Raw genomic sequence first — 27,227 nt, 5'->3', positions numbered from 1 at the left:
AGAGAAAGAAGAGAAGGAAAGATGGGAGGGAAGGAAAGAAGGAAGGAGGGAAAGAAGGAGAGAAAGAGGGAAGATTGGCCACAGCAACACGTGGCGGGTAAAGGTTGTTATTTCTATTATTATTATTATTATTATTATTATTATTGTTATTATTATTATGCTATTGTTCCTATGAGACCCTGGAGGAATGGGAGAGGTGTCAGGTCCCAGAGGCAATGCATTGCATTATTGTTATTGTTATGATGGTGGTAAAATAAAAGGAAATAAAAAGCGAAAGAAGGAAGCAAACAGGGAGGGAAGAAAGGCAAAGGAAGAAAGGGGGAGGGAATGAAGGAAAGAGAGAAGGATGAAACCAAGTAGTGAAAGAAGGAAAGAAAGAAAGAGGTAGAGAAGGAAGAAAGGAGAGAAAGGGGGAGGAAAAGGGGGAAGGAATAGGTAGGTACCTCTCTTTCATAATAGTCCAGATATCTACCTCAACTTTGATAAGTTTTACTATAGGCCACAGCAACGCGTGGCAGGGCACAGCTAGTAATTTATGTTTGTTTATTGAAACATTTGAGGCCTATTCTCTCTCAAAAGCTTTCATAGCAGAATACAATCAATGAAATCTTCTTAAAAGATTTAAAAGAATGTTTAAAAATGAGCACTTTAGGAACACTTTTCAGGAAGAATTTAAGCATTTTGTTATTTTCATCCTGGCTTACAGAAGGTCTGTGAGAGAGGCCTGGCTGCTTTAAGGTGCGATTCTGAGGTGGCCTATCTTATATACATAAAAGAACGGGAGGACAGTCTCTCCGGAGAATGGGACATCTGAGAATACACGAATCTGGTCTCCCGTATCAGCATTGTAAAAGGTCACCTGGTTTGAAGCGTAGTTCAGAAAGACTCGGACCCGCTTGGTTTTTTCACTCAGCAGGAAATCACTACTAGAAGGGAAACTGGAAGCATTATACTCAATGTCCCACTTGTGCACAGCCCAGATCCCTTCAGAGGGACTAATGCAAACATTGCCTTTTCTCCTGACAGACTTCCTGGCCACCCCCACAGCCCAGTCTTCATTCCCTTCCACAACAACTTCCCAGTAATGCCTTCCAGATGTGAATCCCTCATGTCCCAACACGTAAGTTCGGTCACTGAATCTCTCAGGATTGTCAGGCAGGCCTTTACGCTTGTCTCCGAATCTCACACTTTTCTGATCCTCAGACAGGATGAGCCAGGGAGCCGCTGTGTCTGGATCCAGAGTGACATTTGCTGTTGGAGACAGAAAGAGAGAGAGAGATGAAGGAAAGCAAAGAGAAGCAGAAGGAGCTGAGAAAAGAACTGGCACAGAAAGGGTTAACACACTACAAAATCAACTTTATTCTACTCATAATAAAACATCCTTCTTATTATTGTGATAAAGACTACCTGTTGGGAAATCAGTGTTTCCATCATGAGAGGGTTCAAACTCTACTTGTGAGGGTTTTGTCTAGAAGAAAGGGTGCTGCTGGTCTCGTCTCAGAAAGAGAAGTTAGCCTTCTTTTACAATTAATATTTTGAGTGAATATATATGATAATATTACCTTTGAATGGGGTTGCTGGAACAAAAGGGGCTTCTGTCCCTTTAATGGTTGTACAGAAGAGACCATGTCAGCAAGTACTGACTGTCACCTGGTTGTGCAAAAAGAAGCACCTGCTGAATCTCCCTCTTTTGCACAATCATTAGAAGGAGCCCTCGGTGGCACAGTGGGCTAAACCCTTGTGCTGGCAGGACTGAAGACCGACAAGTTGCAGGTTCAAATCCAGGGGGAGCACACATGAGCTCCCTCTGTCAGCTCCAGCTCCCCATGTGGGGACATGAGAGAAGCCTCCCACAAGGATGGTAAAACATCAAAACATCTGGGCGTCCCCTAGGCAAAGTCTCTGCAGATGGCCAATTCTCTCACATCAGAAGCGACTTGCAGTTTCTTAAGTCGCTCCTGACACAGGAAAAAAAAACAATCATTAGATGTAGAGGTTGTCCTTCCATTTCCACATCAGGGAGTAAGCAAAATCTACCCCTAAGAAGAAACATCACTCTTGAAAGAGTTCTCATGGGGGGAAAAGGGTCTCCACTGAAGCTTCCTCAACAATCCTTGTTCCCACAAACCATATTTTTCAAAATGCAAGTATCCCAGGAACAGAAAGTGAGTGAAATGTTCTGTTTAGGAACACAAGAGAGCCAAAGATCTTGGAGTCTTGTGGACAACAAGTTAAACATGAGCCAACAATGTGATGTGGCAGCAAAAAAAGCCAATGGGATTTTGGCCTGCTTCAATAGGAGTATAGTGTCTAGATCTAGGGAAGTAATGCTACCCCTCTATTCTGCCTTGGTTAGACCACACTTGGAATATTGTGTCCAATTCTGGGCACCACAATTAAGGAGAGATATTGACAAGCTGGAAAGTGTCCAGAGGAGGGTGACTAAAATGATCAGGGGTCTGGAGAACAAGCCCTATGAGGAGCGGCTTAAGGCGCTGGGCATGTTTAGCCTGAAGAAGAGAAGGCTGAGAGGAGATATGATAGCCATGTATAAATATATGAGAGGAAGCCACAGGGAGGAGGGAGCGAACTTGCCCTGGAGACTAGGATGCAATGGAACAATGGCTTCAAACTACAAGAAAGGAGATTCCATCTGAACATGAGGAAGAACTTCCTGACTGTGAGAGCCATTCAGCAGTGGAACTCTCTGCCCTGGAGTGTGGTGGAGGCTCCTTCTTTGGAAGCTTTTAAACAGAGGCTGGATGGCCATCTGTCAGGGGTGATTTGAATGCAATATTCCTGCTTCTTGGCAGGGGGTTGGACTGGATGGCCCATGTGGTCTCTTCCAACTCTATGATGGCCACCTTTCCTGAAGTAGGCGTAAAAACAAAGGAGGGAATGGAGGTGGGAGATACCTCCAGTCGGAGGGGCTCTCTCTCTCTCTCTCTTTCTCTTTCTCTCTCTCTCGGTCCCAATGGCTTAAGAGAAAGTCAGGAGAAGAGGCGACTTTTGGTGAGCACGCTGCAGTCTTCAGACACGCCTCCGGACCTGAAGCAGGCCAGACGCGGCAGCTCCGCCCCTTGGCCCACCTCCATTGGGGAGAGGAGAGGAGGCGGGTGGAGCGCCGGGGGATCGGGAAAGGGAGCTGGTCATGGGGAAGGGATCGAATGCGGAGAACAATTGAGCTCCGGCTCTGCTCGCGCACCCAGTGGCCAGGTGGAGCAGGAACGAGAGGGGCTAGGTGAGGCTCAAGGGCCCGGCCCCTTTGGGAAGAGGATCGCCCAGCAGCGAGGCAAGAAAGACGAGGCTCCCCCTGGACTGCTAGGGCTGTTGTGAGCTGAGGGGGCGCTCCTCAAGTGGCAATCAAGGGGCATTTACAGAGGTGCCTCTGTGCCCTGGCAAAAAAAAGTGTTCTGCGACCGCTTACTTCGCGTAATGGATGAGCCGCCCCTGTGTATAACATATTGTCAAAAGCTTTCATGGCCGGAATCTATGAGCTTTTTTGGCTGTATGGCCATGTTCTAGCAGCATTCTCTCCTGACATTTTGCCTGCATCTGTGGCTGGCATCTTCAGAAGTTCTGTTGGTCATGAGGCAAGTGGTGTATATATACCTGTGGAATGTCCAGGGTGGAAGTAGCCATGAAGTTTGCAAAGTCAATCATTGAGGGTATATGCATAGATGTAGCCTGGCCTCTGTTGTCTGGAGGCATCCTCTGTATGGGAGGTGTTAACAGGCCCTTGATTGCTTGTTGTCTGGAGTTCTCCTGTGTCTGAGTGGTGTTCATTATTTACCTGAGACACCAAAAAGGCTCTCCCCTGTGTCCTCCCCAATTGTGCCTAGGATGGCAGTGGGAAGAGAGGAAGCCTGAAGACCTTAGAGCAAGGGTCCTCAAACTAAGGCCCGGGGGCCGAATGCGGCCCTCCAAGGTCATTTAACTGGCCCTCGCTCAGGGTCAACCTAAGTCTGTAACGACTTGAAAGTACACAACAACAACAACAATCCTATCTCATCAGCCAAAAACAGGCCCATACTTCCCATTGAAATACTGATAAGTTTATATTTGTTAAAAATTTTCTCCATTTTAATTATTGTATTGTTTTTAAGTGGGTTTTGCACTTCAATTAAGATATGTGCAGTGTGCATAGGAATTCATGTTTTTTTCAAATTATAATCCGGCCCTCCAACAGTTTGAGGGACTGTGACCTGGCCCTCAGTTTAAAAAGTTTGTGGACCCCTGCCTTAGAGCATGGGCAGGCTCACAGAGAGAGACACAAAGTTTTTCAAGTGGTAAGGACCCAAGCAAACATGGCTTGCTAAAGGTCACCAGCAATTTGGATTCTGATTGGAAATGGAGTGGTAGTTGTTTCAACAAAGAGGACATATGCTCCTTAAAAGCTGCTTTGGACATTAATGTGGCTGCTGCGTTCAGTTACGACTGTTTTCTACTCAGAATGATGTATTAATCTGTTCATTAATTAACACTGTTGCTCCGATTGTCAATCAACTCACACTACAAAAAACATACACAAGAATACTCCTAGAATGAATAATTTACTACTTTTATTTTAGCTCTTTTAACTTGCATTAGTTTTTCCCCAGGACTGCTACTCAATGAGTATCATTTTATTATCCTATCATTCTTTTAACCTCCATTCACTCTTTTTAATAATTGTTTTAGAGATATTTCCTTGCATAAGGACCACGGTTCTTTTATACTGTAACATTGTAGCTGTAAGATTTTTTGAAAAACTCAGAGGAGATATTTTGCACTTCAAACCATGGAATTCCCTCAGCAAAACACACATTTAAAAAAAAATGTAAGAATCCCTGGTGTTGATCCATGAAGTTACAACCAACAGCCTCCCAAAGGAATAGAAAGAATGGACATGGAGAGGAGAATAACTTTGATTTTGTGAAATGCCACCAGGCAAATGGCACCCTCCCTCCTGTGACTTTTGTCCACCATTGGAAATGTACCTTTCTGAAGCTCTAGCCCAGGTGACACAGCATCTAGGAAAGCAACTAAAACAAAACAAAACATATATAAGATTAGGCACCAAATCATTTCATTCAGAAAAATATCACTTCACAGTAGATTTCCCCCTATGAACCAGCAAGGGCTCTGAGATCTGCCCGGAGGCTCTCCTCTTGGTCCCACTTCCGTCTGAAGCATTGGTGGGGATGAGGGAGAGGGTCTTCTTGGTGGTGGCCCCCTGCTCTGGAATGCCCTACCCAAGGAACTTAGGCAAGCCTACACACTACAGCACTTTCAGAAAAAACGAAAAACTTGGTTCTTTCAACAGGCCTTTGATAATGCTTAGGATAGCAGCCAGACTATTCTTTAGTCAGGGAAGGCTAAATTGATTGCATGGATTTTTAATCAATGACTATTCCTATATTTTATTTTTGTCAATTTTATATGTCTGGTTTTAAATATGTTTTTGTATTTTTAATGTTGATATACTGTATTATTTTATATGTTGTGTGGCACCATGTGTGCTTATGGGAGATTTATTTATTTATTTACTTTATTTCTATACCGCTTTTCTCAGCCCTCAGGCGACTCAAAGCGGTGAACAACATCAGTACAAAATATCACAAAACAAGTATAGGGCAATTAAAAACAATTATCACATAAATCATTAACATCAGTATAACAATCATTAGCGCCTCAACAGTAAAATCAGAATCCAGTCTCATCATCCATTATTCCGTATTCCTATGTTCAATTACACTGTTTAATCAAATGCTTGTTCGAGATGGTGCCGGGGTATAAATAAAAGTTTGTTATTAAGTTTATTATTAGACACCTCCAATGAAGGTTTAAAAGGAAACTGAAACAAATATTAGTTTGTGATACAGGAAGAATGATAAAAGCTGAAGGAAGCAGGCCTGCACTTTGCTTCTGACATGATTCTCCCTCAGTAAGACCTGTTATGTTTTACAATTAAGTTGTGCATTCATTGTCCAGGCATCATACCTGAACAGCAAAACATGGGAAGAGAGAGGAGAGCAGGGAAGCTTCCATCACCAGTTTACTTTACCAAAGTGGGAATTATAAGAAATGAGGGAAGAAAAGAATTCCTGGATCCACTTTGCCAGACACCTTGAAATGACATCTAAAAGGCTCAAAATATCTTCATGTACTAAAGGAAAGATTACTTAATTTATCTGTTTCATTTCACATGTCCATATTGTTCATTTGGATTTATCAGTTTGTTATAACAGGATAAATGTTTCTTCTTTTTCCACCTTTAGTGTTGGAACTCATCCCTATTTTTCCATATTGTTTCTGCCTCTGGTACCAAACTTACTATTACACTCAGAAAGAAATCTAGTTCATTAACTAGGTAATCCTTGTAAATATATATAAACCAGTAGTGGTATCTCTCTGCATGTGTTGGTGTTTGTGCACACACACATTGACTGCCATTGTCACAGAACTGAACTGGGTCCTTCTAGTAAAAAAGGAAGAAAAAAAAAACAGTGCCTGGGTCTGGAGAGAGAAGCCCCACTGCTTCTTCCCCAAGCTGTGATGAAAATACAACAAAAAGGGTTCCCCATATTCCCTCTTAGGGCAATACAGAAACCAGCATAATTCCTTGCGGAAACATCTCTTTACCTCGGAATGGCTTCAAGGCAGCAACTAGAAAGGAATTTAGATCACAAAACTCCCAGATCTTCAATTTCAGCTCTGGAGGGAAAGCCACTGGCTTCTCGGATGTTTGCTTCTCCTCACACCTGGTGGAGAAAACGGAACAATGGGGGTGGGGATGGGGGAGAGCCACTCCTGCAAATTACATTTTTTTAAGGTACAGAAAGAGCTTGTCATTTCAGGATAAATATTGCTGAGCAAACAAAATACAACAAACAACTATTAGAGATCTCGCTATGGCAGTGACACTAGCTATGGGACAAGTCCCATAATGTCAAAACAAAGGCAATCTTTTTATCTGTGACCTGTTAGAGGCCTTCATTTTCTTCCACGGAGCATCAGAGGATCACCGTGTCCACTTGTTATGTCTAACGGAAAAGATTAGGATCTACTTACCTCTGCAAGAGGTTCCTCGCATCCTAGAGAGAAGAACAAAAGAAGAGGGACATCATTGCTCACATATCTGATTCTTCGCTGGGTGAGAAAGCAGTCTGTCCCTTCCCAAGGACACTTCTGTAACTTAAACATTGGGAATAGTGCAACTATCCTTATGTAAAGACTATGTGCCTTTTAGGATAACAGAGGAGAAAGGGACAGTTAGAGTTCCCTGGTGCATTCTCCTTTTGAATTGTCTAACATCTCAGTTTCTTGCCCATAGACAGACATCCTCAGATTTGAATTTCTTTCCACCAAGTCCTCCTCAGTCTCCTTCCTGAGTGCTTCGAAAGAGCAAAAAGGAATTGAAGAGTTGCAGAGTTGAGACACAGGAAACAGCTGTTAACAAGTTTGTGTTCCATGAAAATACTAAATAAGAGCTTTGATTTCAATTAACTTCTCCATGCAATTCTCTGTAAATGCAAATGAATCAAAATCCTAAACATTTACGTGGAGCTTTGGGTGTCATACATACACCCTGTGCATCTTGGAATCTCCTATATATGGAATAGAGTTGTCTCTCAATACATCAGGCTTGGTCCTTTCACTCATTCTGAACCACTGATGTAGTGGTAGACTTTGCGGGCCCTCATCAAATGAGACAAATCTAATGGTTATTTCACTTTAATTGTTATGGAACCCTAGGATGTGTAGCTTGAAAAGGCACCAGAGTGCTCTGGCTGAGACTTCTACGTCCCCAAGCTAAATTGAAAATGTAGGATTCAGTAGGATGATACCATGGCAGTTAAAATGAAATGTAGGGCAGGGGAGAGGAATCTATCCTTTGGAAGTTCACTCCTGAAAGGATTATCAAAGAGAAAAGTGTCTCCACTGAAGCTTTATCTCCAATCCTTGTTTCCATTGTTTTCAAAATCCAATTCTCACAGGGATGGAAAGTGAGATGACATCTTCTGAACAGGGGCACAGACAGCAAAACAAACACTACACGTGTGTTATCCCTTCCCTATGCTTTGTGTGTGTGTGTGTGTGTGTGTGTGTGTGTCTACGTACTTATTCTGGTTTATATACAAATTCAGCTGAAGAACCTGAACCTGGTTTGTAACTTGGGGACTGCCTGATCTCAGATTATCTGCTTATCCCAGACTATCTGGCAGTGTAGACTCATATAATCCAGTTCAAAGCAGATAATCTGGGAACAGAACCTGGGATATAGGAAAGTGTAAATCCAGTCTGAGAGAACGCATACATTTTGTAGACCTCAGGTGCATACACCTAAATCGACATCCCCAGATGCTTTGAGTCATAAACTGATGCTACCAACTTCATTCTCTCACCAGGCTGAGGTTGTATCTCCACCGCCATGTGTAGATCTAGCCTGAGAGAATGCATATGTTTTGTACACCATTTCCTCAGATGCATTCAACTAAATTGACTTCCCCAGATGCGTAGGGATGCTACCCAGTTCACTCTCTCACCAGGCTGAGGCTGGATCTACACCACCATATAATCCAGATTATCAAATCGTTACCTGCTTTGAATGGGATTATGAGTCTACACTATCATATAATCCAGTTCAAAGCAGATAATCCGGATTTTATATGGCAGCGTAGATCCAGCCTGAGTCTCCTTGCAGAGAGAAAAAGTGAGGTATAATACAAATATAATATAATAATAACAACAACAACAAAAACAATATACTGCCAAATATTTGCAGTATGGACCACATACAGCAGTTCAATGTAGTTCAAAGTGGTTCAACACTGCATTCCAGACTGCATTATCTGGCAGTGTCGAACCAGCGTAAGGTGGAGACCTCTGTGCACCCCGATATCCCCAACTAACATGGCCAGGCCTTTGAATGAGTGGTGAAGCTGTGAAAAAGCTTTTGGACCTCTTGCCTCCAGCCCTGAGCTGCACACCAAGTACCTCTCTGGGAGCGGAAGTCCTAGAGGCATGGAGCCAGGACACCCTATGAGCTGAGCCTGATTTACCTAGCTGGCTCTGCCGAAGTGATGGGTCCCCAGCATCCCCATCCTGTCCCATCCAGGCTGCCCCAGAGATTGGCCTATAGATCAAGAAGCGAAGGGGGTGGCTCAGGCCTGCGGGTGCCACTTCCCACTACCTCCTCCCTTGTCTTTTCCTCCACCTTGTCCCCACACCAGGCTACTCCTGGTGTGGGGACAAGGTGGTCAGGAGAAGATGGCACGCTTCAGGCACAAGGAGGAGGAGGAGGATGTGCCACCTCTTTGCTCCACCAGCGGGAGTAAGGAGCAGCACAGGCCTGCAGGTACAGCTTCTTACCACTGCCTCCTCTGCTTCATCCCCACACTGGGCAACTCCTTATTCTTTCCCCTCCACAGAAGAGAACAGGAGAAGCTCAGGTCTGCGGGTGTCACTTCCCACCCTCTCCACCTCCACCTCCTTCTCCACATCATCCCCACACTGGGTGACTCCTTCCTCTCTTCCCCTCCAGAGAGGAGACCAGGAGAAGACGGCATGCTCCAGGCGCAAGGAGGAAGAGGCGAGGCTGAGGAGGCAAATCTGAAGGAGGTGGCAGCACAACCCCTCTCAAATGGCCAGTCGATCCCCCTAGGAGTCACAATCCTAGAACAACATCAAAATGCAGACTGCCATGCTTAATAAAAAATGCCTAGTTAATTCCATAATAAACAAAGAGCAATGGATCTTGTCCATGCCAGAAAAACTACTTCCAAGCATTACAGTTTTGTATCTAGTTTTTTCTTTGCCACAGCTAGTTTCTTTTGCCCAGTCTTACCTGCAGCAGTTCTGCTGGTGGCTGCTGACATTTCTCTTTCATCTCCTGGATGAGACTTTCCAGAGAAGATTGTTCCCGAGAAAGTAAGACCAAGTGTTCATCTCTTTTCCTTACAATCTGCTTCTCCAGCTCCTCCATCTGGGCCCGGAGATGTTTCTCCTGTTCTTCCAGAAACTGCCGTATTTCTGTGATTTCTCCAATTGTTTTTTCAATTTTTTGTTTTGTCCACTTCTACAGTGAGCAGAGAGAAAAGCAAGTAAATAAGTATCACATTAAAATACAGTTGCCAAAATGAAAATTAGAGGGGGCTTCTGGCACATCAATGGTTGTGTAGGAGGAGGAATTTCAATAGAAGGTTCATGACAAACAATCAGTTATGACTCTTGTTGTTGTTGTTGTTGTTGTGTGCCTTCAAGTTAGTTCCCCCTTATGGTGACCCTAAGATGAATCTGTCATGGGAGTTTCTCGACAAGATGCATTCAGAGGGTGAGTGGCCTTTGCCTTCCTCTGAGGCTAAGAATTTGCGAATCACTCAAGGTCACAGTGTGGGATTCATGGTCTTCACACCATCCAAAATTTATATGATGAAGCTGCATTTTATAACATGTTTTTTACACATTGTTTTAAGTTGTGTTCCTTCCGTGATCACATTTACTCCTATACTTACAAGCAGGTCTTGGGCTTCCTTTTCTGTCTTTGCTTTATATTCCAGAAACTTTTCTTTCTCCTTCACCAGATCATCCTGACGAAGACCCATCAAAACCTGCAGAGAAATAAACATTCAGTTTTCAGTGGAAAGTAACAGACACATTTCACACACATACACAAGTGCAATGCCATACATTTTTCTGTGTTGAAATTCATTTTCTTAGTTTTGGCCCTGCTCTCTAATCTGATAAGTCATTTTGGATTCTGATTCTGTCATCTGGGGAATCATCTGCTAATTTGATAAGCATTCCTTCTGTCCTGTCTTCCATCACTGATTCTTTTTTAAAGCTTCTTATTGAGTGAAATCAATGGGATAGAGAAAAAGGAGAAACATCTAGAGATAGTGAAATGCATTTAATACAAGAGGAGCCATTGGGAAACACATTTTTGAAGACAGGGACAATCTTTTCACTCATCCAATTTGCTGATACTCTGTTCTCTAGGAATTCTGAAAGTAGTTCCAGAACTATAATGTATCTGTTTCCTTTAGTGAGTACCACTGATGTGGACAAGCAGCTGGGGCAAGGAAGGAGAACAACCCGCTTTCCTGGTCCCTGTCCCTCTAGGCTGGTCATCCAGGGAGGAGATGCAATTCAATCTCAAATACAACAAATCATGAATGCATCTCTCAGGGAGGGGAATATTCTATCCTATTTTTTTTTTTAAAAAAGCAGTAGTTCAGCCACTGCTGAAGAAACCCTCCCTGAATCTGCTAGACCAGTGGTTCTCAAGCTTCCTAATGCCGCGACCCCTTAATACAGTTCCCCATGTTGTTGTGACCCCTAATCATAAAAGGCATGGCCCGACTTCTTCCTCTCAAAAGCCCCCCCCTTGCTCGGTGAGAAGGTTTCCCGCCATCCAGAAGGGTGGCCCTATCAGCTGCTAGCCACGCCTCCAGGTGGGAGAGGCTACAGCTGGCCTCTCCTTCATTGTGGGCAGCCTACTTAAGGCTGCCCCATGCACCCAAGCAGTCTCTGGGCCTGCAACAGCTGATCTGAAACAGGCCCCTTGCCACCCCTCCTCCCACCCTTCGTGGCCTGTGCAGCACTCGGTTCCCCCCCTCCCCTGCGTTGGGCCTTCCTGCTGCCGGGCCTACTTGGGTGCCCAGCTGTCTTCCTCCTCTCTGCCTCGCAGGCCGTCCCCGGCCCGGCAGCCCTCCAGGGACTCCCCTGCCGGAGCAGAAGCTTTTGCGGCCTACTTCTGGTACAGGTTGGTTTGGGCCTGCTGGTAGGCCGGGCCTGCCTTCTTTGTTCTGCTTCTTTCAGCTTTCCGTCAAAGGCCACTCCGGCGGGCCCAGCCCCTACGGGCCTGCCAGCTAGGACCCACCTCCCCTTCCCCATCCCTCTCTGCTGCCAGCCCATAGCTCGAGGGGGCCTCCTTGGCGCCTCTGGTGTCTCGCCTCCTCCCACTGGCACAGGCCTCCCGTGGCCCGGCAGCCATCTCCTGGACCGGAAGTGCCTGTGGCCTACTTCCAGTGTAGACCCGGCCAGGAAGGCAGTTGAGACCTGGACAGCGGCGTTGACTCCAGCACGCATCACCAGGAAAAGCAAAAATGCCGAACCATCATCTAACCAGGCCTCGTCCAGATGCCCGGCCAACCAGGAGGCCAGCGTTCTGGAGGGGATCTCCCAAAACATCGCCACAATCGTGGACAGGCCGGGTAAGCTTGAATCAAAAGTTTATTCCCACGCAGGCTCAGTAGCGGCTTCCCCTCAAGGAAGGGATCACCAGCGAAGAAAACGGAGGAGGCCTAGGGAGAGTGACGAAAACACCTCAGCCGACTCGGGGCCCAGCGACCAGGCATCCAGTGATGCAATATCCAGCGACGAGGGGGAAGAGGTTTTGCCAGGACCCCAGCACTTTAATCACAGGAGCAAAGCAAAAGCAAAGAGGTGGAGGTCTTCCAAACGCTGTCACCACTACTCATCAGACAGCGACTCCTCAGAGAGTGAGTATGCCCTCGCGGACTCAGTAGACAGGGATAATTACTGGAGGTCAGAGGCCCTCATGCCGGGCCTCCCCGAGTGGGCTATCAAGTGCAGGTCAGAGTCATGTGGCATCACCGACCCCCCGTGCAGGGTGTGGGAGCGGGAGAAGCCCCCCATCCCGGCTCTTCCCCCCCCCCCTTCAGGACAACGAGGACCCACCTGGCACCCACCTCTCCCCTCGCCTCAGGAGTAAGATCCTGAAAGGCTATTATGTTAATATAGTCACTCTGTTAAAACCCGAAGGGGAGGAGGGGCGGGAACCCCCTGCCAAGAGCAGGCACCACAAGAGGGACAGGAGCAGGCCAGTCGAGCGCACATTTGCTAACTGGACGGCCTGTTACTCGGTTTTCATGGGGGTAGTGACAGCAGCTTTCCCTGAGCGCGGGTGGCACCTAGCCAATCACCAAAGGCATGTCTCGAGGGCCAGAGCGCTGGCGGGCGATGCGGCAGCCATTGGCTATGACACAGCATTTAGAAAGAGGGCATCCTAGAGCGCCAGAGCCAGATGGGACCTTATCAACCACAATATCTGGCTCACTGAGGTGGGTCCCAGCATAAAAGGTAAGCAGGAGTCAGGGAGGTCAGACAGGGCCTGGGGTAGGTGTGACTCCAAGAGGGCAGTTTGCCTGAAGTACAACAGGGGAAAATGCCAGTGGGCACAATGCCGTTTTGAACATGTCTGTAAGTATTGTGCAGGGGGGCACACCAAGATGTCTTGCGGTAAGCAGCCGGGCACCTTACAGCCCTTTCGGCCAGGCCAGGCTGGAGCACAACCCAGCACCAGGAAGGAGACTGGAGGAGCCACCACAGGACAGGGTAAGTGAATCCCATCCCAGTCCCTTCTCCCTAGCCATCACCCCCGTCTCACTCCCACCCATGGTTCCCTGGCTCAGGGCGTATCCCGACTGCTGCATCCTTCCTCGAAGAAGGTTTTTTCTTCAGTTTCCGCATTCCTGCAGTGGGAGCTAGGAGGGCCTGCACCTCAGGCAATTTAAAATCAGCAGCACAGATGCCTGAGGTGCTTAGTGGCAAAATTGCTAAGGAACTCGCCGCAGGGAGAATCACTGGCTCTTTCCACGCCCCCCCCCCCTCCGGACAATTTCAGGGTCTCCCCTCTTGGGGTGGTCCCCAAGAAGGCTCCAGGCGAGGCAGTGTAAGTGGGAGCCCGGGAGTGAGATGCAGATCCACTCAGACGCAGCAGGGAGCATTGGTTTTGGGGTTTTTCTGCATGGGCATTGGTGCACTGCCAAATGGCCGGTCAGCTGGAAAAAGGGTAACATCCTCAGGGATCTCACATTCCTCGAGTTCTTCCCCATCCTGGTGGCAGTGTGAATCTGGACCAACCTATTCAGAGACAAGAGGGTGTGTTTCTGGTGTGACAACCAGGCGGTGGTCCAGGTGGTCAACTGGCAGTCTTCCAAGTCTGCTAGGGTCATGAGACTGGTTAGGCATTTTGTATTAATATGTCTGGAAGCTAACATCACCTTCTCAGCACAGTATATTTCAGGTGTGAACAACGAGGTAGCTGATGCGTTATCCCGTTTCCAGGAGGACAGGTTTTGCTCCCTAGCACCGGGTGCAGACCTACTGCCTGCCAGCTTCTCTCTGGACCTGTGGACCCTTGGAGATGGGAGGCCTGGGCAGGACTGATGGATTCTGTCATGCCAGCTACTCAAAAGGCATACCGAGCAGCTATGGTAAAGTTCAACAGGTTCAGGCTGGAAGTCGGATACGGCAACAGGTGGCCAGTTTCCGAGGACGAGGTTCTGCACTTCCTCATCCACCAAAGGAGAAACAAGGTGACTGCACATGCCATGCATCTCCAGTTGGCGGGGATCACCTTCTTCAGCAAAGAAGCCAGGTGTGGCGATCCTTGCCAGACATTCAGAATCAGGAAGCTCCTCAGGGGTTGGAGGAAGCAGGCGCCCAGGCAGCAGGACACCAGGTGCCCCTTATCGTACAAGACCCTCAGTCAGATCGTCCCAGCACTCAAAAGGATCTGCACATCTCGCTACGAAGTTAAGTTATTCACTGTAGCCTTTACAACAGCTTTCTTTGGGGCCCTTCGCTTAGGGGAGGTCGTGGCCAACTCTAAGAGGGATTCCTCAGACAGGGGCCTGCAGCTCAGTGACGTTTCCATTCAGGTCAATGTCGTGGCCCTCAGGGTCCGCAAGTCCAAAACAGACCAGAGGGGAAAGGGGGTCACGCTTTCCATCCTAGGCTTGGAACCAGGGCAACTTTGCCCAGTGCGGGCCCTTGCCAGGTTCCCAAGGACTCGGGATCCAACCTCAGGCTTCTTGTTCATTCACCGGGACAGGAGCCCACTAACTCGCTTCCAGTTTATGACTGTTCTCCGGGAGGTCCCTTTGGCATTTGGGCCTTCCTCAAGAGGAATTTAGTGGGCACTCCTTTAGAATTGGGGCAGCTACCACAGCTGCCAGAGGTGGTGTCCCCGTTGACATAATCAAGGCCATGGGGCGCTGGAGATCCTCAGCCTCTGCTTCCTACATCAGGCTGGGCCTTCTCCTCGAAGGAACCCGTTCTGCCGGCTGTTCTTTTTCTTGCACCCACAGAGCAACCATGGGCAAGAAAGAAAAGGGGAATGGCTCACGGAGCAGGTGTCAATCAGCGGCGGCCAGGTGTCAGTATGCGGAGGGTGCAAGCTGAGGCATGGAAGGGCAGATGACAGGAGGAATGGGCTTTTGCCTACCCTTTGCATTGACAACTCCAAAGGCGTTCAAGAGAGAACCGGATTCAGCAAAGGACTGTTTTATGCTGGTTGAGCTTGGGGGTGTGTTTTTCTTTATTGGAAGCAGCAACCAGGGTTGGTGGCAAAGGAGGGTGGGCACCCCCCCCCCCTTTTTGTGACATGGGGCATGGGCCCTGGATCTGGTTTGGTATCCCTCCTTTGCGGTAAGAGGGAACACCTGGTGGTCTCTGGGGTGCCGAGTTTACGTTGGGCCCGGTATTGTGCCAGCGGCACCCTGGCGTGTCTCATGGTATCGGACAGCAGTGGGCTGTCCGATCCTGATCCAGGACCCATGCATGGCTGCCAACCCTTGTTCCTGTTATGGCCATTGTTTATCCCAACACCCTTGTGTGAGTGTTTTTTCTCACGCCAGCAGGGGGAGGTGTATCGCCCATACACACGCAACACTTTTTTCATTGCTACTTCATAACTGTAATTTTGCTACAGTTATGAATTGTAATGTAAATATCTGATATTCAGGTTTTATTTTCATTCGCTAGACCAAATTTGGCACAAGTACCCAACACGCCCAAATTTGAATACTGGGGGGGGGGGGGGGGTTGGGGGGTATAATTTTGTCACTTGGGAGTTCTAGTAGCTGTCATTTATAGTTCACCTACAATCAAAGAGCATTCTGAACTCCACCAATGACGGAATTGAACCAAACTTGGAACACAGAATTCCCATGACCAACAGAAAATACTGGAAGGGTTTAGTGGGTATTGACCTTGGGTTTTGGAGTTGTAGTTCGCCTAAATACAGAGAACATTGTAGACAAAAACAATGATGGATCTGTACCAAACTTGGCATGAATACTCAATTATGCCCAAATGTGACCACTGGTGGAGTTTGGGGAAAATAGACCTTGACATTTGGGAGTTGTAGTTCCTGGGATTTATAGTTCACCTACAACCAAAGAGCATTCTGAACCCCACTAATGAGAGAAGTGGGCCAAATTTCTCATACAAAACCCCCATGACCAACAGAAAATACTGTGTTTTCTGATGGTCTTTGGCGACCCCTATGTTACCCCTTGCAACCCCCCAGGGGTCCCGACCCCCAGGTTGAGAAACGCTGTGCTAGACATTAATAGTTACAGACCAGTTTCTAACCTTTTTTGGGGGGGGAGGGGTGATTGAGAAGGCAGTTCTCAATAATCCTGGAAGTCTTTGATGACAGACAGTTCAAACTGGTTTCAGAGCAGGATATGTTTTTGGGACTGCTATGATTGGCTGAGTGGATGATCTCCATCTTAACACTAATAAGGATTGTGGGAAGCTGTTGGTGTTTCTAGATCTCACAGTGGCTTTCGATACCATCGACCTTGGTATCCTTCTAGAATGTCTGGGAGGTTTGGGAATTGGAGGCACTGTACTCAAGGACCTAAAGATGGTATGGCATGCAATGGTAACCTAAAGATTAGACTTCTGCAATGCATTTTACATTATACGAAGTTTGGAAACTCCAGTTGGTTCAAAATATGGTTACAGGAACATCCAGGAGGGAGCATATTACACCTATTATTATTATTATTATTATTATTATTATTATTATTATTATTACTAGCTTTCCCTGCCACGTGTTGCTGTGGCCCACCTTACCTCCCTCTTTCTCTCCTTCTTTCCCTCATTTCCTTTTCTTCTTTCCTTCTCTCCTTCCTTCCTTCTCTTCCTCTTTCCTTCTTCCTTTTTTCTTTTCCTTCCCTTTCTCTTTCTTCCTTCTCTGCCTCTCTCCTTCCTTCCTTCCTGTGGTTTTTGTTTCCATTCTTCCTTTTGTCTTTCCTTCCTTCCCCCTCTTTCTCTTTCTTTCTCTTCTTCCTTCACTTCTCTTTCCTTGCTTTTCTTTCCTTCTCTCCTTTCTTCCTCCTCTTCCTCTCTCCTTCTTCCTTTTTTCTTTTCCTTCCCTTTCTCTTTCTTCCTTCTCTGCCTCTTTCCTTTCTTCCTTCCTGTGGTTTTTGTTTCCATTCTTCCTTTTGTCTTTCCTTCCTTCCCCCCTCTTTCTCTTTCTTTCTCTTCTTCCTTCGCTCCTCTTTCCTTCCTTTTCTTTCCTTCTCTCCCTCCTTCTTTCTCTACCCATTTCTTTCCATCCCTCTTCTTTTCCTCTTTCTCTCTTTTCTTCCTTCTCTACCTCTTTCCTTCGCTCTTTGCTTCCATGTTTCCTTCTCTGTTTCCTTCCTTCGATGTTTTTCCTCTTCCTTGATTGGGCCCGCCACCTAGGAGGCTGCAACCACCGCGTCGCTTGGCGAGGCCTCGGTTGTTATGGCGGTTCCGCCGGAAATGCTGGGAGCATGACTGACAGGCGAGGGAGTGGAAGTGCAGGAAGGGGTGGGGTGGTGAAGGAAGGGGGCGTGACTTCCACGGAGGGGGCGTGGGAGGAGGGAAGGATTGAGTCAGGGCGGGAAGGGGCAGGGCAGCGAAGGGAGGGGCCGTGGATTGCGCGGGGGGCGTGGGTGGCAGAGGGGGAGGAGGGAAGGATTGAGTCAGGGCGGGAAGGGGCAGGGCGGCGAAGGGAGGGGCCGTGGCTTCCGTGGAGGGGGCCTGGTCAGCGGCAGAGGAGGAGGTGGAGGAGGGAAAGAATTGAGTCAGGGCGGGTAGGGGCGGGGCGGCGAATGGAGGGGGCGTGGTTTGCGGCGAAGGAGCATTGGCCGGCAATATGCGCGCGACGGGGGACTTGCGCCAGGGCGCTTCTACGCATGCTCCCTTTGTTTTCGAAATTGTAGGTTTTGTGAAATGTTGTTTGCTATTTTGATGAGATTTGTGCATACCTTGTGGGTTGTGGTATGTGCATGGGAATTTTGGTAAATTTTCGTCGGGGGGGTTTTGAGTTTTGCTGTCCCGTTGGACGCCCTTTTCATTTATATATATATATAGATTATTATTATTATTATTTGTTAAAACCATAAATCATCGAGCCCAAATTAGTGGTTCACATTCTTCTCTTTGTGCCACCCCACCAGGGTTCGACTGATTCCTTATCACACTATTTATTATCGTGTCAGGAACAAACCAAACAGTTGTATTGCATTTTTAAACAAACAAACAAACAAAACACAAACTATGCAAGCTTGGCAGTTGATTAAATGTCCTTTGACCAGTATCTGGCCATTTGGAGTGCCTCTGGTGTTACTATAAGAAGGTCCTCCATTGTGCATGTAGCAGGGCTCAGGTTGCATTGCAGCAGGTGGTCTGTAGTTTGCTCTTCTTCACACTCACATGTCGTGGATTCCACTTTGTAGCCCTATCTCTTAAGGTTGGCTCTGCATCTCGTGGTGCCATAGTGCAGTCTGTTCAGCGCCTTCCGAGTCGCCCAATTTTCTGTGTGCCCAGGGGGGAGTCTCTCATTTAGTATCAGCCATTGATTGTGGTTCTGGGTTTGAGCCTGTCACTTTTGGACTCTCGCTTGCTGAGGTGTTCCAGCGAGTGTCTCTGTAGATATTAGAAAACTATTTCTTGATTTAAGTCATTGATGTGCTGGCTAATACCCAAACAAGGGATGAGCTGGAGATGTCTCTGCCTTGGTCCTTTCACTATTGGCTGCTCCTTCCCGGCAGATGTCAGGTGGTGCAATACCGGCTAAACAGTGTAATTTCTCCAGTGGTGTAGGGCGCAGACACCCCGTGATAATCTGACATGTCTCATTAAGAGCCACATCTACTGTTTTAGCATGGTGAGATTTGTTCCACACTGGGCATGCATACTCAGCAGCAAAGTAGCATAGCACAAGGACAGGTGTCTTCACTGTGTCTGGTTGTGATCCCCAGATTGTGCGGTAATGGCACGATCATCAACATAGATGAAATTCTCTGTCCCTTCTGACAATGGCTGGTCATTTGTGTAAATGTTGAACATTGATGGAGCAAACACACTCCCCGGAGGCAGGCCGTTCTTCCGTTTCCGCCATCTGCTTCTCTGGCCCTGGAACTCAACAAAAAAAGCTCCTGTTTGTAGCAGGTTTCCTATGAGGCGGGTGGGGTGGTAGTCCTTTGTGATACTATACATTTTTCTCAGGACAAGGCGGTGGTTTATAGTATCATAAGCCGCTGACAGGTCTATGAAGACAACTTCTGTGATCTGCTGCCTGTTCTGTCGCCGCTGGGCCTATAGTTAGTTGACTTTGGATATAGGATGTGTAACCTTTACCCAGCGGGAAGCCAGGGGCCCTAGGAAAAGCTTTCAGAGGCTTCCTTTCCAAAAAGAATCTTCGGATGGCTTAAAAGGTACAACAAAGTCTTTTATTAATGAATCAAACAGGAACTGAAAAGCTTTCTTGGTAAAGTACCAGTTCTCTCAAACTTGTCCACAGGGAACAGGCACTATCTTCAATAACTTTCTTCAAAGGAAAATTCCCCTTTTTAACTTCTCCCAAGGCTAACTAAAATCCAACCCTCACTGGTGTGGGCCCCTTTGCCAGGCCGAACTGCTTCTCGAAACACTGAGAGGACCTACCAGACAGGCAATGGATGTTCTCTAGAGTTTAAGGCTGTCTTCCTGGAAACTCCCAAGGCTGTAGGACGGAATCCCTGGAGTTCTTAGGAGACTCTTAAAGCTGTGGGAATGCTTCCCTGGCATTCTTTTCCTGGAGTTCTTTTCCTGGAGTTCTTAAAGGTTGAAGCCTTTGTACAGGGGAAGTAAAACACATACATTGGCTAACTTTGCTGAGACTGACCAAAACCCAGGAAAAGGGGCGAAACCAAAGCTAAATGAAAATGGACAGGGGGCTTGCCCTATGACTGCAAACTATAACAGGAAGCCACCCTGCTGCAAAATCCCAAGCCTGGGATTACAAACAAACCTTTAGTTCAAAGCAAATAAAATTGGAGCTCCTGGAACAGCTGTTCCAGAACACTGCCTTTCAAAGCCATCTTCTATGTGCTAAGTCAGGTTCAGCACTTGCAATGTGCAACTTTTGCCTTATCACACTGTTCCTTTATTACACATTATTTCATTTGAAAGAGCTCAATACATTCTAATGAGAGGAGCTGATGGCTGACATGCTCTAAAGCAGTACTTCTCAACCTGTGGGTCCCCAGGCATTTTGGACTAAAACTCCCAGAAATCCCAGCCAGTTTACCAGCTGTTAGGATTTCTGGGAGTTGAAGAACAAAACAACCCGCAGGTTGAGAACCACTGCTCTAAAGAAAATTTAACCTCTAATGCTATTCTATTTATTGCCTCTCAGAAGCAAAGTTCACAATGAACTGGGGTGTGAACTCCAAACAACTGATGGTAAAGAACCAAGATGCATTTATATTCTTTGCCTAGATTCTTTTCATGCTGTTTGTGACTGTCCTTTGAACTGTGAAGCCAAGTAGGCAACAACAGAGTCCACCAGAACTGTTTTCGGCCAGATTGTGCATCACAAATGGGAACATTGGCCTGAACTGTGAGATGTTTCTTTCTTTCTTTTTTTCCAAAACCATTCACCTTTATTGAGATCTCTGAGCAAAGAAGACATTATGTCTTCTTCTCCATTTCCTGCTCAACAGCTTCTTTGGACCTTTTCGCCTGGATGGAAAAGAGCCGAGAATTGGCTGAGCCATGTGCAGGCTGGCAAAGGCCTTGGAGTTCTTTTCCTCCTCCTTGGTGATAACTGGGCCTTTTCTTATTTGAGGACATTTTGATGGGCATAACTGGACTGCGTGGTCATGTTTTTCTTTGGAGTTGGAGGCAGAAACTTCTGGTATTATTTACATATTTATTTATTTATTTATTTAGAGAATTTATATCCTGTCCTTCTCAACCCCTGAAGGGGGACTTAGGACGGATTACAATAGGCAGTCATTAGATGCCAACAAAGAAACAGTTAGAACAAACAATTCACATAAACAAGTCAACAGCAACAAAAATACATTTAAAAAGCAATAAAATACATTAAAAATATTGGCCCTTAAAATAATAACATAACCAAGGCTGCGTCTGCAAATCCAATCCATAGTTCAGACTTCCAGTTCAAGGTCTCTTTATTGACAATTCTCAGAAGTCATTACAGTTGTTGCTCAGCCAGCTGCCCGAATGCTTGGTCCCAAAGCCATGGCTTGATACCACTCATTGCTGCAGTAGGCAAAGGAGAGGAGCACACACACCCCAATAACCCAACTATCAAAAAAGCATCTTATAATCACCTTTGCAGAACCATTCACCTCAGTTCTGGGTTCACTCAAAATGGAGGGGAGATACATCCTGTCATGGGACACCTCAAAGGCCCCTGACCTATATGTAGGAGAATTGTGGTCCATCCTTTATGTAGACATTGCCAACTGTTATATGTATCTCTCAAAGGAAACCTTATTATATCTCTGACAGAGAAGATAAAATTTGTACAGATTTGGGGATATAAACGGTTGGCATATTCATTTGTTAATGTAAAAACAAGCAGAAGTAAATAACTTCCTGAATGTAAGGTGGAAGAAAAAAATGTTAAACTATGGAGAAACCAACAAAAGAGAAGCAGAAAACTAATTTCTATATTTATGTTTTATTTTAGACTAGCTTGGGGACCTGGCGCTGCCCGGGTTATTTGAGAAAGGAATTGTGTATCAAGGTTGGTCTTTATCCGTTATTTATATGGCTTGCAGTGGTCTCAGGAAGTTAGTGAAGGTACTGTGAATCCCATCATTTGTGGTCCATCCTCCTCCAAATTGCACCAGAATGGAAAATGGGTCTGCCAAGTTTTGTTCTTGATCAATCATTAGATGAGGGTCACAGTGGTCTCAGAAAGTGAGTTTAGGTACTGCAAGTCCCATCATCCATAGTCTGTTCTCCTCCAAACCTCACCAGAATGTTGAGTTGGCCAAGGGGGCTCTCTGTGCAAGTTTGGTCTTTCTTGGTGTTTGGATAAGTGTCGCTGTGGTTTCAGGAAGTGAGTGAAGGTACTGGAAGTCCCATCATCCATCATCCATCCTCCTCCAAACAGCTTCGGGATGTAGAGTGGGTCATGGGGGCTCTGTGTGCCAAGTTTGGTCTTGATCGGACATTAGATGAGGGTTGCAGCCATCTTGGGAAGGGGGTGGAGGTACTTGAAGTCCCATCATCCATGGTCTGTCCTCCTCGAAAGTGCACCAGGATGTAGAGTGGGTCATGGGGACTCTATGTGCCAAGTTTTGTCTTCGTCGATAATTGGCGAGGGTCTCAGTGGTCTCAGGAAGTGAGTGATGTGACTGCAAGTCCCATCATCCATTGTCAAATTCTTCCAAACCGCACCAGGATGTAGAGTGGGTCATGCGGGCTCTCTGTGTAAATTGTGGTCCTGATCCATCATTGTTGGCAGTTGTAATGGTCTTAGGAAGGGAGTGCAGGTATTGCAAGTCCCATCGTCCATGGTGGATCCTCCTCCAAACTGCACCAGGATGTAGAGTGCGTCATGGAGACTCAGTGTGCCAAGTCTGGTCTTTATCGGTAATTGGATGAGGATTGCAGTGGTCTCAAGAATTGATTAGTCATTGGCGAGGGTCTCAGTGGTCTCAGAAAGTGAGTGAGGTTACTGCAAGTCCCATCATCCATCTCCAATATTTTCCAAATGACACCAGGACGTAAAGTGGGTCATGAGAGGTCTATGTGCCAAGTTTGGTCCTGATCAGTCATTGGATGAGGTTAACAGCGGTCTCAGAATGTGAGTGATGGTACTGCAAGTCCCATCATCCATGGTTCAGCCTCCTCCAAACTGCAGCAGGATGTCGAGTGGGTCTTGCAAGCTCTGTGTGCCAAGTTTCATCTGTATTGGTAATTTTCTGACCCAGCCCCCTCTGGCCTTTTCCTTTCCTCTCTTTGTCATCTCGGAATCTTGGAATTGAGGCTGGCCAATCAGAGACCATATGCAAATTTCCTTCTCATGTTCCCGTTTCTGTCATGAACTCTTTTCTCCACCAGGGGCTCCTATTGAAGCTGGCTAATCACAGACCATATGCAAATAGCACCACAGCCGCAGCCAATCAGAACACTGGCACATACTCCTCCCGTCGCGTCGCCACACTTTTGTCCTCTGCATACAAACTTTGACTTTTATTATATGTACTAGCTTGGAGACCCGGCGTTGCCCGGGTTATTAGAGAAAGTGGGTAATGGCGGTTCTGTATGCCAAGTTTGGTCTTTATTGGTCTTTGGATAACGGCTGCATTATTTTCAGGAAGTGAGTGAAGGTACTTGAAGTCCCATCATCCATGGGCCATCCTCCTACAAACAGCAGCAGGATATAGAGTGGGTCATGGGGGCTCTGTGTGCCAAGTTAGGTCTTTATCAGTCATTAGATGAGGATGGCAGTGGTGTCAGTAAGTGAGTGAAGGTAGTGCAAGTCCTATCATCCAAAGTCCATCCCCTTTCAAACTGCAGCAGGATGTAGAGTGGATCATGGGGGCTCTGTGTGCCAAGTGTGGTCTTGATTGGTCATTAGAAGAGGTTGCAGCAATCTTCGGAAGGGAGTGGAGGTACTTGAAGTCCCATCATCCATGGTCTGTCCTCCTCCAAACTGCAGCAGGATGTAGAGTGGGTCATTGGAGCTCCATGTGCCAAGTTTAGTCTTGATTAGTCATTGGCGAGGGTCTCAGTGGTCTCAGGAAGTGAGCAAAGGTACTGCAAGTCCCATCATCCATCTCCAAAGTTTTCCAAACAACACCAGGACGTAATGTGGGTCATGAGAGGTCTATGTGCTAAGTTTGGTCTTGATCCGTCATTGGATGAGGTTTGCAGAGGTCTCAGAATGTGAGTGAAGGTACTGGAAGTTCCATCATCCATGGTCCACCCTTCTCCAAAACTGCAGCAGGATGTAGAGTGGGTCATGGGGGCTCTGTGTAGCAACTTTGGTCTTGATTGGTCATTAGATGAGTTTTGCAGCAGTCTTGGGTAGTGGAGGTACTTGAAGTCCCATCATCCATGGTCTGCCGTCCTCCAAACTGCTCCAGGATGTAGAGTGGGTCATTGAAGCTCCACGTGCCAAGTTTAGTCTTGATGAGTCATTGGCGAGGGTCTCAGTGGTCTCAGGGAGTGAAGTGACTGCAAGTCCCATCATCCATTGTCAAATTCTTCCAAACCGCACCAGGATGTAGAGTGAGTTATGTGGGCTTTCTGTGTAAATTGTGGTCCTGATCCATCATTGTTGGCAGTTATAATGGTCTTAGGAAGGGAGTGCAGGTTTTGCAAGTCCCATCGTCCATGGTGCATCCTCCTTCAAACTGCACCTGGATGTAGAATACATCATGGAGACTCAGTGTGCCAAGTTTGGTATTTATTGGTAATTGGATGAGGGTTGCAGTGGTATGAAGAATTGAGAAATGGTACTGCAAGTCCCATAATCCACGGTCCATCCCCGGCCAAACCACACCAGGACGTAAAGTGGGTCATGAGAGGTCTCTGTGCGAAGTTTGGTCCTGATCAGTCATTGGATAAGGTTAACAGCGGTCTCAGAATGTGAGTGGTGGTACTGCAAGTCCCATCATCCATGGTTCATCCTCCTCCAAACTGCAGTAGGCTGTAGAGTGGGTGATGGGGGCTCTGTGTGCCTATTTCGGTCTGTATTGGTAGTGTTCTGACCCAGCCCCCTTTGGCCTTTCCTTTCCTCTCTTTGTCATCTCGGAATGTTGGATTTGAGGCTGGCCAATCAGAGACCATATGCAAATTTCCTTCTGTCATGCCCCGTTTCTGCCATGAACCCTCTTCTCCACCAGGGGCTCCTATTGAAGCTGGCCAATCAGAGACCATATGCAAATAGCACCACAGCGGCAGCCAATCAGAACGCTGCCACATACACCTTCCGCCCTTCCTCTGTCCGATACAAACACTCTTCTTTATTATATATACAGATAGATAGATAGATTGACATGTTATTAGACGTACATATGCCATTATTGTTCAAATATATTTATGCTGTTGTCTTTTATTTGCAGAAAGAAAACAGTACATATGAAAGGGATCTAGAAGTCTTAGCAGGCCTCAACTCAGTAAGGGTAAACAGTGTGATGAGGCAGCTCAAAAACCAATGTGATTCTAGGCTGCATCAATAGTACAGTCTAGTGCAGGGGTCAACAAACGTTTTAAACAGAGGGCCAGGTCACAGTCCCTCAAAGTGTTGGAGGGCCGGATTACAATTTGAACAAAACATGCATGAATTCCTATGCACACTGCACATATCTTATTTGTAATGCAAAAAAAAAAACCACTTTAAAACAATACAATAATTAAAATGAATAACCATTTTGACAAATATAAACTTAATGGTATTTCAATGGGAAGTGTAAGCCTGCTTTCGGCTGATGAGATAGGATTGTTGTTGTTGTTGTGTGTTTTCAAATAATTTCAGACTTAGGTTGACCTGAGCGAGGGCCGGGTAAATGAGTTGGAGGGCCGCATCCGGCCCCCGGGCCTTAGTTTGAGGACCCCTGGTCTAGTGCCTAGATCTGGGTAAATAATAGTACCACTACATTCTGCTTTGGCCAGGCTTCACCTGGAATAACACTATGTCCAGCTCTAGGCACCACAATTCAAGAAAGATATTGACGAGTTGGAACGTGTACAGAGATTGCGGGCAGGGAGGGGCAAATGGTCCAAAGTCTGGAAGCCAAGCCCTATGAGGAGCGACTCGGTTATGTTTCACTCAGAGAAGAGAACAGTAAAAGGAGACATGAAAGCAATGTTTAAATGTTTGAAAGGATGTCATACTGAGAAATTACAATTTAATTTGAGGTCTTTCATACACAGTATAGGATGTGAAATAACCACTTTAGCAATACAGATCCAAACCTACTTTTATCTTCTTTTATAAGAGGAAGGAAACATCTTTTTTTTATAAAGAATCTCCAGTTTTTCCCACTAGCTGTGCTAAACAGGACAGACTGGCAGCCACTTTAGTAGTGTTTCAAGGCGGCTTCAAGGCAGCCTGAAGTTCAAGGAGAAATTTTGTTTGCACCTCCTCCATTTGGTGCCCTCCAGAGAGATATAACTTTACTAGAATCCTATAATTTGCAGACTTCTAGACAGATTAATCCATTACTAAAAGGTGGGAAGCAAAAGTGATGAAATTCCATTTTACCATCATACATACCTATTTCAACAAGTCTTATTGGTTAATAACTTTCCCCCACTTCAGGCAAAAAATTGTTATTTCGAGCCCAGCGATAAGCTTTTCTAATGGAAGTGCATCTTCACAGAACTTCCCAGGAAGCTTCCACAGGCATTTCCTTCCCTCAAAAAACACAAGAGCTTCTTACCTTGTAGTCTTGAGCAGCTGTCCCCAGAGGAATCCTTCGATGATCAAGGTGCTCCCTGTCACACATCTCACAGATGAGGGTTTCGTCATCTTTGCAGAAAAGCTTCAGAGGCTCCTGGTGTTTCTCACAGACACTCTCGTTGCCTTTTGCCTTCTTGTGTCCCTGAAGGCTGAGTAGCTTCACTTTTTCTACAATATTGGCTAGCTGCTGATTTGTCCTGGGGTTCTTTTGCGAAACTATTTCTCTGCACTGAGGGCAGAAGGTCTCTGTGTTGCCCTCCTTCTCCCAGATCTGGGTCAGGCAGACTCTGCAGAAGTTGTGCCCACAGTCTAAGATCACAGGATCCTTGAAATAATCCAGGCAAACAGTACAAGTGGCTTCTTCACAAAGACCCTGAAAGGGATCCTGTGCCCTTGGATCAGCAGCCATGTCTGACTTACAAAGAACTCAGGTACTTTCACTTTCCTTTGCGTTTACTTGCAGAGTATTCCCTGTAAATGATTCACTCAGCATGCCAGCATCAGCTCTTAACTGGGAGGGAACACTTTGGAGAACAAGTTTCTAGATAAATAACTTCCTTTTTCAAATAAGGCATCAAGTATTTTAGTAAAACTGCAACAGTATGTCTATTTATTTATTTAGACATCTGTCTCTCCAGTTTTTATGGATTTGTTCCAGCTTGTTCCGCCTGAGGACGTGGACAAGATCCTTGGAGCTGTGAGAGCGACTACATGTGCTCCAGACCCTTGCCCCTCCTGG

At 46.4% G+C, this 27,227-nt stretch overlaps 1 pseudogene; it reads right to left on the bottom strand.

Moving 5' to 3' along the window:
- Positions 1 to 529: 529 nt before the first annotated feature.
- LOC137096338 (E3 ubiquitin-protein ligase TRIM11-like) lies at positions 530 to 26,981 on the bottom strand (annotated as a pseudogene).
- Between the last annotated feature and the right edge of the window lie 246 nt (positions 26,982 to 27,227).

This window comes from Anolis sagrei, chromosome 2 (genome assembly GCF_037176765.1).
Source record: "Anolis sagrei isolate rAnoSag1 chromosome 2, rAnoSag1.mat, whole genome shotgun sequence".
Lineage (NCBI taxonomy): Eukaryota > Metazoa > Chordata > Lepidosauria > Squamata > Dactyloidae > Anolis > Anolis sagrei.
Note: the sequence above shows the minus strand (reverse complement) of the source record. Positions and strands in the feature narration are given on the sequence as shown.